The sequence below is a fragment of the Phocoena phocoena genome, chromosome 7 (assembly GCF_963924675.1).
Source record: "Phocoena phocoena chromosome 7, mPhoPho1.1, whole genome shotgun sequence".
NCBI classification, from domain to species: Eukaryota; Metazoa; Chordata; class Mammalia; order Artiodactyla; family Phocoenidae; genus Phocoena; species Phocoena phocoena.
The window spans coordinates 5693250-5702457 of NC_089225.1; positions in this window are offsets into that span (position 1 = coordinate 5693250).

Here is a 9208-nt window from a genome sequence, read left to right on the forward strand (position 1 = left end):
TATCCTGTTCCATTGCTCTATATTTCTGTTTTTGTACCAGTAACATACTGTCTTCATTGCTGTAGCTTTGTAGTATAGTCTGAAGTCAGGGAGCCTGATTCCTCCAGCTCTGTTTTTCTTTCTCAAGATTAAATGCACAAATCTTAACTGTACATTTCATGATTTTTGACAAAAGCATACACTTGTGTGACCCAAGCCCCTATTAAGATATAGAAAAAAAAAAAAAAAAAAGATATAGAACGTTATCATCACCCCCAAAAGTTTCTTCATGTTCTTTTCCAGCCAATCCTTGCCTCCCACACACACCCTGAGGCAGCCACCATCCTGACTTTTTCCCACTACTGTCTAGTTTTTCTGCTGTAGAGCTTGCCATAAATGGAGCAGGAGCTCTTCTGCATAAGGCTTCTTTCACTCAGAGTCATGTCTGGAGATTCATCCACGTTGGGGTCAGTGTTGTGTCCGTCCTTGCTTAGACTCCGCCCCTGCACTCTGGCCCTACCTTCTCCCTTATTCCCCATGCCCCGCCCTCCCTCTCTCCAGACCACCTTCTTTCTGACCTCAGGGCAGCAAAAAACAAAAACCAAAAAAAAAACAGCACTTGTTGTTTTTACCGCCAACTCTTTTCCTCATTGAAGCGTCACCTCCATTTGCCCCTCCACTCTAAAGCAGCCCCGCACACTGCCTTTTCTTTGCAGCACTTGTCCCTGTCTAAAATCATGTTTATTTGTTTACAGTCTCTCCCCACCCCCAGCTAAACTCAGTGAGAGCTTGGTCCAGGTCCTCTTGTTCACAGCTGTACCCCTGGTGCTGATATACCATGAATAGTCTTGAATGAAGGGGTGATGAGTGAGTGAACATGTGAATAACCACTGCCAGGCAACTGCCTGCTCTTTCTTGCAAATCTGACCTGTAGCTGCACTGTAGGAGGCTGGCCCACGACTCCTGGAGGCTCCACATCTCCAGCGGGGCTGAACGATGCCGCAGTCGCCGCCCAGCTCTTGCTGAGTTTGCCCCTGGCACAGGGAAGAGGCACTCTGGATGAGTGAGCAGCAGAGGGCTCTGGTTTGGCCACGGGCAGATAGTCTCCCGCTCAGCAACAGTACAAAGGGAGGCTGGAAGGCTGGAGGGCAGGCATGGGATCCCCTACAGGTAGGCAGCAGGTCCCTTTGGTGTTCTGCCGTCTACTTTTCATCCCCTTTGGTTCCCACAGGACCCCAGTATTCGCTTAAGCGTCCAGTCCATTTCTGGTGCACGGCCCCCAGCACACTTGCTTCTCTGTGTTCGCAGTTATGGAAAGCATTTGTCTCTCAACAGGCAGACGACCCAAGAAATCATCCACATTTTACACTTAACCATCAAATTACAGTTAATCAGAATCAGCTAAGACACGTTCGCAAAAAGAACAACTGCAAACGACACTAGTTTCAAGATATCAGCTACTTAGGGACAGGTGCCTTTTCCAAGCTTATTCTGCAGATATAAGGCTGCACGGTAGTATCAATTCATCTTTCTGAATTCCCCTGTTTATTCATAGGTTGCTATTTTGCATGGCCATTTCTAGATAGTCTTTGTTGCCAAGAAGTAATGTGCGACGTTCAGTCGGGTTAATAGACCAGGCTGCTCAGTTCTGCCCGCCCACCCCCCCCCCCACGCCCCCCCGACGGTGTCATTTGGGCCGTCTCCAATTATGAGCTACACTCCACAGCCCCGCTAGAAATATCTGCCTTTAGGCAGAGTGAGGTTTTTGTTTTGTTTGTTTGTTTAATACTTTTCTCAGAATAGATTCCCTAAATGGTTTTATATCGCCAGGTCACTTTAATGGCTCTTCAGCTTACCAATAGCGAGCGCTTCATCATAGGCAGGAGGAGTAGTACCTGGCCCTCCTCCCCAACTTCGGCGTTTGGTCTGTCTTTTACAAAGTACCTTCTGCTGGGTTAGGGGGCTGCTCACAGACTTGGATGAGATGGTAATTTCCTGGGGAGGGCACTAGGTAATCTCCTGGCCTGGCATCTAAGTATGCAGAACCTGGCTCCTGACTCCGAGGGGCGCCCCTCGACCTTGACCTCCCTGGAGGCGAGACTGCGTGGACTGGGAGTCCCCAGTGCCCCGGGAGGGAGTCGGTGCCCAGAAACATCCGTCTGCGGAATTAAAGCGCGAAGGTGACCCCCTTTCCTGCCCGGGGCCGCAGCGGGGACCCCGGGCTTGGGGGCCAGCGGGGAGGGAGGTGGTCTCAGCACCGCCGCTCTCTCCCCCGTCCTCCCACCCGCTGCGTGTGTTCGCGTTCCAGGGCGGCCCGGGACAGCGGAGGGGGAGCGCCGGGTGGGGCGCCCCGGCGGGGCGAGGGGGCTCGTTCGCGTTTATTATAACTTCCCTCCCTTTTAAAGGAAAGCTATGCCCGGAATCCGGGAGGTGGCGGGCGAAGCCGGCTGGGAGGACGTGACCCACGCCCGCCGCAGGCCGAGCTCGGGTGTCCCCCGAGACAAGGCGGCGCGGGTGGCGCGGCGCCCCCCCTCCCAGCGCTCCAGCGTTGGGCTCCCAGCGCCTCGCCCGCCCCCGCCCACACCTCGTGGGCGGGGCGCCTCCCCCCACCCCCACCCCCGCCCCAGCTCTCCGGCCGCGGCCCCCACCTCCCGCTCGGGTGGCTGGGCCGGGCTGGGCTGGGCTGGGCTGGGCGGCGGGCGGAGCGGCTCCCGGCCTTTTTTGGGCGTCTCCTCGCTCCGCGCGGACCTGCGGGAGGGCGCTCGGCGGGCGGCGGCGGCGGCGGCGGCGGCGGAGGCTCCGGGGGTCCCGAGGCGGTCCCGGTTCGGCGCGCTCGGCCACCATGACGGGAAGGTAACTGCCCCCGGGCGGAGGGCGCCGCTGGCCAGGGAGGGGGGCTGCGCGACAGGACCCCCCGCCCGCCCGGAGCCCTTCCCGCACGCCGGCCTCGCGCGTCCCCTCCACCTCGGCCGCTCCCGGGCGGCAGCGCCGGTCAGGTCAGCGGCCCCTGCCCTGCGCGTCCCGCCCTCCCGCCGGCCCCGGGCAGCGGCAGGTGAAGGGCCTGTTCCGTCCCCCGCACCGCCTGCCCGCACTACTGGGCCGTGAGCCCCGCCCCCTCCGGAGAACCGGGGCTCAGGGCTCAGAGGGGCGGGGACTTGCTCAAGGTCACAACCAACTAAAGGGCAAGGCGTCAAAACCCAGGCTGTCGGCTTCTACCAGCTTCCCTGTGTGATCCTGTGAGGCCCCACCTCTGGAGCCTTCTGTAAGCCAGGAATGGTAAAAATGGTAAAAGGTCTGTCTGGGGGCCTGGCCAGAACTGCCCGCAAACATAGGCTGCGCGGGGATAGGCTGGGGGCAGGAAACTCCCCCAGGCCTGGCTCAGGTTCTGCTCTCATACCCCTTGTGGCCATTTCACAGATGGGGTGACTGAGGCCACAGAGCCCGAGTGACTCACCAGGCCAGTCACATGTCCACCAGTTCCTGGCCAGTGTTGGCCTCTGCGGCCCTTTCTGGAACGTGGCTGGGTACAAGTGCATGACTCACGGCTGGGTGGGAGGGGCTGGTCTCTGAGGTCCGGGCGCCCCCTTCCAGCCAGTCCCTGGGAGGAGGATGCTCTTCTTCACTACCCCTTGAATTCGGCGGAAGGGTGGAGGGCACCCTGTGGCTTTGCTGGGGAAAGGGGCTTGGAGAGGCAGTGCCCAGGAATGGGGAGCAGCCACTCGGGACAGGGTGGTGGACCCAAACCTAGGTGATGTGCAGGGCCGTCACCCAGCCTGCAGGGGCACATCGATCGCTATTAAGGCTGTGGCCCCGAGTCTTAGGGCAGCCCCAGAAACCAGCACGGATCCTGTCACCTGGGGAGTCCTGTGCTTCATTTGCGATTTGCTGCCCACTTCCCAGACCTCCTGTCCCGACCCAAGTCTGTGGACAAAGCCAGCTTCCAGCGCTTACCCCTCCTAGTGCGCTCGTGTCCTCCGGTCCCTCGCAGGGCGCCCCAGCGGCTGCCTCGCTCCCCACCCTCAGAGCTTACGGGGAAAAGAAGGGAGAGAGAAGGACAGGGACGGAATCAGGAGCAGCGACAGATGGGTGGTGGGGTGGGGGTGGGATGCGTGGCAGGTGATTCTCCAGGCGCAGAAGAGATCGTAGGGCAGAGCCGCAGGGTGCCAGCTTCTGCCCAGATTCCCCGGGTGAGCGTTGAGGCAGAAACCCCGACGCACCTCTGTTCCCTCAGCAGGAGTCCTCTCAACCCTGAGTCCCGGGGGTCTTCCAGGGAGAGGGGGCCATCGGGTCAGCCAGACGCAGCCCGGCAGGAGAAGCTGGGAAGGCAGGCGGGGTGGGGGTGGGGGTGGGGGAGCAGAGACCAGCCTGCCCCAGCTGCTGCCTGGCTCCAGCGGGCTCCCTGAGCCTGAAAGATGCTGGTCGTCAAGTGACACAGGGACCAGAGTGAGCCTTGGAAAACACTGAGTCGGGTTTTTCCTTGTGAAAGTAAAACTGCTCATCTTAGAGAGTTTGGAAAAACCCAGAAACAAAAAAGGTAACAGAAACATTAGAAGAAAGAAAGGAAACACCAGCAGTTCCACTCCTCAGAAATGCCCTCAGGGACATTTTGGTGGCTTTCTTCTTTTCTTGTGGTGTTTTCTCGTGCTCATGTGTTTTTCACAAGCTGTGAGTGGTCTGTGAGCACAGTGTTCCGCCCTCCTTTGAAGTTTGCCTACCACATGCGGCGTCCATGCCAGGGCTGGCTAGCCTCCCCTCCCCACACAGCCATAGGGGCCAGGCTGGCAGAGCAATGGACATTCAATCTTTGGGGTGGGCGAGGTTTTTCCTGTCCCAGAAGCTGTGAAGTTTCATTTTCATGCCACCATGCCCTCCACACGTCCACTGCCCCCACGAGATGCCAGGGCAGTTCTCACACCTGGATGCTGGTTCTCCGCACATCATCCCTTGCTGCCCAGACCAGGCTGACCTTTGGAAATGACCCTGTCCTTGTACACCTCATGCACCTTCTGGGGCTGTCCCTGCCAACGGCGTAAAGTCCCAGCCCTCCCATGGGACTGGAGCAGATGAGACCAGAGGGAGGGCAGTGGGGAGCCACTGAAGTGACCTGGGGTGACATACATGACCAGGCATGTCACCCCATGCCTGGGGCTGCTGAGGAAGAGATGGGGAAGGAGACTGGCCAGGAGGCAAGAAACGGGAGAGCCTCTGCTTGGCAGCCATGGGGCTGGAGAAGAATAGACGGACTCAGGGGACCTGGGCGGTGGAGTCTGGACCCAGGACGGATCCAGGAAGAGGATGCCCAGTTTGTGGTGGTAGGTGTGGGAGTGGACATAGAGCTAGTTTGGGCCATGAAGCGTTCGAAGAGCTGTGGTGAGTCTAGGGGCAAACCCTGAGACTGGACATGAGGGCCTGCAGCCCAGGAGAGGGCTGAGCTAGGGCGGAAGAGTGAATGAGGCCTGGAACGTGGGCGTGGTTGCTTAGGGAGCAGCTGTGCTGTGGGAAGAGGCTCAGCCCCAGCTGCAGCCCTGGGGACTCTGGACCTTAAAAACACCGCATCTTTGTCCCAGCTGAAGGGGCCTTTGGCATCACCGGTTTTCAAGCCCGGGTGGGTTACGTCCCCTACCCAGGGACCTGGCCTGGCAGCAGCTCCCTTCCAGAGGGAGCCTGGGACGTGGTGCTCGCAGCAGTGTGACTCGGTGGCTTGGCCTACCCACCAAGTCCCACCCACCGCATGACCGGCATCCGCAGAGGCTGCCAGATCTCAGCTGGGTCCCACGCTCGGTACGGTGCAGAGTGGGGCTGCTAGGGCCCCCTCCTCACACATACCAGCCTCCCCCGACCCCGATGTGCTCCCAGCTGTTCCCCACCCTCCTCAGGAATACGGCCAGTGACCCCCTCAGCAGAGGGACCTGCCGAGGTGCAGCTAGGGTGGCAGCCAGAGCCCTCAGGACAGCACATGGGGCTGTGATGGAGGCAAGGGTTTAAGCACAGTGGGAAGTGGGTGACACGGGATGTGCACCTGAGGCCTGGGCCCAGCCTATGGCCCCTCACCGCCTGCCTTTTCCTCTGCTTCTAGTGCAGACTCCCCTCTCTGGCTGGCCTGGCCTGTAGTGTGTGCCCAGTTCCATGCTCTAACAACACCTCTACCTGGGCTCACTTCAAGCTACCCACGTGATGTGAAGCAGTTCACGAAATTCCTGAAAACTGAGCGGTCAGCAGTGTGATCTGGCCCAGGGTGGCCCGGGCACACCGCTGTGGAGAGGCCCCAGGCGTTCCCTGCACAGCGGCTGGCCCGCCTCTCCGGCGACACTGCTGCTCCCGGCTCCCACCTACCGCGCGCACATTCTCACTTAAACCTTCCTGGAGGCTTCATTTCTAGGGGGGGAGTGGGGCAGAGGGAGGTCCCTGAACTGTGCTCCTTGCTCTGTTTATTCAGATCTTCTGAATTTCTGATGATGTCTATTTACTCGAATTTCCCGTGAGGCAAGAAGGTTGGAATACACCACTCATCATCTCAGGCATGCCAAAGGATCTGGGCGAGTCGTCTTCGGCTCCCCAGTGAGGTTGGCTCTGGCGGAGAGGCTGTTTGTGGTGGTGTCGCTGGCTCCCCTGGGGGTGGCACTAACCACTCAGCCGGAGAGGCAGCGCCATCTCATGCCTTGCTGGCGGCTGCCCTGGCCCTTGTCTCTGCCCTAGTAAGTGACATAGTTGCATTCATCGCTACGTGTGTGTTTTGCTTAAACATTTGAGATAGGAATCCCATGCTATGAAATTCACTGTTTCAGAGTGTACAGGTCAGTGGCTTTTAGTACATTCACCACGTTATGCAACCATCACTACTAATTCCAGAACATTTTCATCACTCCCAAAAGAAAAACATTTGCAGCCAATTCCCCCCGCCCCAACCCCAGCCCTTGGCAATTCCTAGTCTGCTTTCCGTCTCTACAGATTTGCCTGTTCTGGACGTTTCATATAGATGGAACCATACATTAGGTCACTTTTTTTTTTTTTTTTTTGCCTGGCTTCTTTCATGTAGCATCATGTTTTCAAGGTTCATTTATGTTGTCATATGAATCAGTACTTTGTTCCTCTTTTTAGCCAAATATTCCCTTATATGGATATACCACGTTTTGTCTATATGTTCATCTGTGGTGGACATTTGAATTGTTTCCACTTTTGGCTCTTATGAATAATGCTGCTGTGAACATCCCTATATATATTTTCTACTTTCTGGAGCATACACCTAGGAGTGGAATTGCTGAGTCACATAGTAACTCTGTGTTAAACTTTTTGAGGAACTGCCAAGCTGTTTTCCAAGTGACAGCACAATTTTTACATTCCCACCAGGAATGTGTGAGGGTTCCAGTTCTCCACGCCCTAATTATTACATCATTATCTGCATTAGTAGGTGTAAAGTGGTATCACATTATAGTTTTGACTTTTATTTCCCTAGTGACTTGTGATGTTGGACACCTTTTCAGGTGCTTATTGTCCACTTGTATATCTTCTTTGGAGAAACGTCTACTCAAATTCTGTACCCATTTTAAAATTGGATTCTTTTTATTGTTGGGTTGTAAGAGTTCTTTTTGTATTCTGGATATTACACACTCGTCAGATATATGATTTGCAAATACTTTCTGCTGTGGATTGTCTTCTAACTTTCCTGAAAGTGTCCTTCAATGCACAAAAGTTTAAATTTTGATGAAGTCCTATTTACCTATTTAATTTCGATTGCTTGAGTTTTTGGTTTCATATCTAGGAAACTGTTACCTAATCAATGGAGATTTATACCTATGTTTTTTTCTAGGAGTTCTTTAGTGTTAACTCTAATATTTCAGTTTTCAATCCATTATGAGTCAGTTTTTATTTATTTTTTATTTTTATTTTTTATGAGTCAGTTTGTATATATGACCTGAAGTAGAGGTTTAAAATCATTCTTTTTCATGTGGTTATTAAGTGGTTCTAGCATCATATGTTGACAAGACTATTCTTTCCTCAATGAATTGTCTTGGCAGGCTTGTCAAAAATCAGTTGACCCTGGATGTGTGGGATTATTTCTGAATTCTCAATCCGATTCCACTGATGTATGTGTTTATCCTTATGCCAGTACCATACTGTTTTGATTACTATAACTCTGTAGTAAGTTATGAAATTGGGAAATGTGAGTCCTCTGACTTTGTTCTTTTTCAAGTTGTTTTGAACAACTATTCTGAGTCCCTTGCATTTATTTCCATATGAATTTTAGGATTAGTTTGCCCATTTCTGTAAAAAAGGCAGTTGGAATTTTGATATGGATTGTGTTGAATCCATAGGTCATTTGGGGGGAAAGGTATTGCTATCTTAACAATGTTAGGTTTTCTGATCCATGAACATGAGATGTCTTTCCATTTATTTAGGTCTTCTTTGTTTCTTTCAACAACGTTGCAGAGTTATCAGTGTATAAGGCTTACACTTCTTTGGTTAAATTTATTTCTAAGTATTTTTTTATTATTTATTTATTTATTTTTGGCTGCGTTGGGCCTTCGTTGCTGCGCACGGGCTTTCTCTAGTTGCAGCAAGCGGGGGCTACTCTTCGTTGCAGTGCGTGGGCTTCTCGTTGCGGTGGCTTCTCTTGTTGCAGAGCACGGGCTCTAGGCGCACAGGCTTCAGTAGTTGTGGTTTGCGGGCTCTAGAGCACAGGCTCAGTAGTTGTGGTGCATGGGCTTAGTTGCTCCACGCATGTGGGATCTACCTGGCCCAGGGCTGGAACCTGTGTCCCCTGCATTGGCAGGCAGATTCTTAACCATTGTGCCACCAGGGAAGCCCCATATTTTTTCTTTTTGATGCTATTAAAAATGGAATTGTTTTATTAATTTTATACTCAGATTGCTCATTGCTAGTGACTTTTTGTATATTGTTCTTTTATCCTGCAACCTTGCTGAATTAATTTACTAGCTGTAATAGGTGTGTGTGTGTGTGTGTGTGTGTGTGTGTGTCAGGGGGGAGTTCTTTAGGGTTTTCTATATATAAGAAAATGTGATACACAATTAGGGATAGTTTTACTCCTTCTTTCCGATCTGGATGCCTTTCATTTTCTTTTCCTGCCTAGTTGTCTTTGCTAGAACCTCCAGTGCAATGTTGAAAATAAATGAGAAGGCTGGATATCTTGTCTTGTTCTTGACCTTAGAGGGAAACCTTTCAGTCTTTTACAATTAAGTATGATGTTAGCTGTGGTTTTTTTGCAGTTTGA